A 3,048-nucleotide genomic window follows, 5' to 3' on the forward strand; every position below is an offset into this window, starting at 1 on the left:
CACAGTCCCCGATGTGGGGCATGCTCCTAGGGTCCTGCTCAAGTGGTTTTGATAGTTCAACAGTTCTGTATTGCTGTCCATCTCGCCACTCCAACCATGATGAAATCTTTCCAGAATCTACTGACTGACATCAGCATCAGACCTTTAAAGATAGGTGCTTACAAACGCATCAGGGAGAGGAGTTTGAGGAATTTCATTTCAATAGCAAGAAGATCGCTTCTTGGCCTTTTGGCTAAGATCAAGTGTAGTATCAATAGCAAGAAGTCTCCTTTCCTTGGTCTGCTAAGTCCCCTGCCTAGGGAGGAAGCACCTCTCTTTGTTTTTTACATACAATCAATTGTTCTCATTAAAATTACATCCAATCAACTGATCTCATACAAATGGTATCCAATCAATTATTCTCATGCAAATGATAACCAATCAATTGTCCTCCTACTGAACCAAAGGGGCTGCGAGTGTCTTATCTGCCAAATTCAACACCTGCCCTGGGATGACTGTTGTAAGCTTTTGCTTTTCAGGAAAATAAAGGACATCATCCAGTTGTCAGCTGATGCATCACCGCTGATGCTTCTGACAGGTGAATCATTACTAGATATTTAACAAGAAATGCAAAAAGAAATGCAAGTAATCAGCTGACACTGCTGTTAACAAAACCACTCTCTTTGATGCATGTGACCAGTTTCTCGTATAATCTATCTCTAATGACAAACACAATGATAGGAATGGCATCACGACTGAAATGAGTAATAGTCATTCACAGATGCCCGAGTTAATCCAAGAGGGGCGGGAAGACCTAAGTGTTTGTCCAGGCCTTTATATGAATTCCAGTTCTTTCCAGAGGACCAAACAGAAGCTTTGCATCCTCCCCTTCCCTTTAAACTCAACTGTAGCCAGCGGACCGGAAGTGGCTAATGAGGTGTCCACGGAGGTGCTGGGTATTTGCTCCTGGGCAGAAACAGGAGAGCTTTGCACAGCAACCCACTTCCTTTCTCCTGCTGCATTAATCATGGAAGCACAGGCTCAGCAGGAGCCTGCAGAAGGAAGCCCTGGGGCCCGGAGGAACTGTGACCAGCAAAGCTCCCGATGATTGAAACAGTAATACGAGTAAGAAATACACCTGTGATACATTAAGCAGCTGAGTAGAATCCAGCCTACGGTGGAGTCTGTCAGAAGAAACTGCACAGCAGGTGTTCAGCTCAGTGGTTAAGATGCTGTTCAGGATGTCCACACCCCAGGGTGTGAGCCCCAGGTTTGCTTCTGATCTGGCTCTTTGCTATCACACACCCTGGGAGGCAACAGGTGTAGGCTCAAGCACCAGGGCCTCTGCCACCTATATAGAAGCCCTGGCTTCTGGCTATGGAAGGCATGTGGGGAGTGATTTAACAGAAACCAGATCATGATTTCTATCTCACTGTCTTTCAAACAGAATACGTAAATAAATAGCACTTTTTTAGAAAGAAAAAAGAAAATTTTGCCTCTGATGGTTAGTAACTATGCATGTAATTTACTTACAATTCTTTGCTCAGATGTGTCTGATGAAAGTTGGAACTCTATTCTAATCTCTCTCTCCCCTCCCTGGCCTACCCGAAATTGTCACAATCAGATCATGAGGGTCACAGAGATAATAAAGCATTGGTTTCAGTTTTTGTGATTTGTGGCTGGGAACTATGGTAGAATCACCAGGAAAGGCCTCCGAAGCAATGCAGTTTATTCAAGGAAGTCTGAAATGCATCACAACATGACGAGCTCCTGAGGGGACAAAAATGGAAACATAAGTTCAAAGACAAAAAAAAAAAACTGTATAAATTATAACTGTAAAAGCTTCTTTCAGAAAAACTTCTTTCAGATCTTTTTCAGTGAGTGATGGTGGGTGCCCTAGAGACATGTATTAACGTTCATGTGATACACTTATCAGGGGAAGTGACAGTTGTGTTTGGAATAAGAAATTTCATCTTTGGCTATTAAACTTAAGGTTTAAAATTTAACGTGTTGGGACATGAGTTTGACACAGTGTTTAGGATACTGCTTGGGGGACCTGCCTGCCATATTGGAATTGCTGAGTTTGATTCCCAGCTCAGCTTCCTGCTAATACCCCTGGGGGGCTGCAGGTGACGGTTCAAGCAGTTGGGTTCCTACCAACCACATTGGAGATCTGGGTGGGTTGGATACCCAGCTCTCAGTCCTGGCTGCTCCTGGCATCTGGGAAGTGAATCAGTGAGTCAGAGATCTTCGTCTCCATCCCCCCACCTGCCCTCTCTCTGCCTTTCTAATGCAATAAATAAATACATACGTGCAAATGTAGACACCAGTCTAAAAATGCAGAGGAAAATTTAGTCTTCCTAGAATTTTGGAGGCATACCTGAATCAAACCATGAGAATGACAGTTCCTATCTTGGCAAGGCAGGATTTCTCAGTTGTGACACCATGGGTATTTTGGATTGCATCATTTTCCATTGCAGGGACTGTGCTGTGTCCTATGGGATGTTGAGCGTCATTCCTAGATTCTACCTACTAAATGTCATCAGTACCCCTATAACCACAGATATGTTTAGACACTGACAAATGTCCCCTCAGGGGAAAGCACTATGTCGAAAATGTCTGTTCTGTCTTCTACCCACGGATCCCTTCAAAGCTACAAGTTGTCCAGAAACACTGAGGATGGCCCTGGAATCCCCCGTGCCCTGTCACCTGCTCTCCAGGCCTAAGAGAAGCGGCTGCTCATGATGCCTTCCATCAGGACCAGCTGATCCATAGATTGTCCTGCTTGCTCTTGGTGAGCATGGGAGCCTGTGACTTCCGGTATACACAGAAGCCAGTTCTGGGGAAGGAGAGACATGAGTTTACACAACTTGGGGTAGTTCCACCTTTTGTCCAATATTACCTACGCAGACACATGGATACAGGATAATCTGACATACTTAGAAGGCAGCTTCAGACTTCCCAAAGGTCAGATTTTACTGATTGTTAGCAATGAGATATGCTTACTGCTAGTAGAGTAATAGGTGGGGCAAGAAGAGTTTATGGAGGCTGGCATCAAGCCACTTGCTT

General features: G+C 44.5%; 1 pseudogene; it reads left to right on the top strand.

The window, feature by feature from the left end:
* The first annotated feature begins 212 nt into the window (after positions 1-212).
* On the top strand, positions 213-338 carry LOC121147836 (annotated as a pseudogene).
* Positions 339-3,048: the final 2,710 nt, after the last annotated feature.

Source organism: Ochotona curzoniae, unplaced genomic scaffold, assembly GCF_017591425.1.
Source record: "Ochotona curzoniae isolate NIBS_2020 unplaced genomic scaffold, NIBS_Ocur_1.0 scaffold_461, whole genome shotgun sequence".
Lineage (NCBI taxonomy): Eukaryota > Metazoa > Chordata > Mammalia > Lagomorpha > Ochotonidae > Ochotona > Ochotona curzoniae.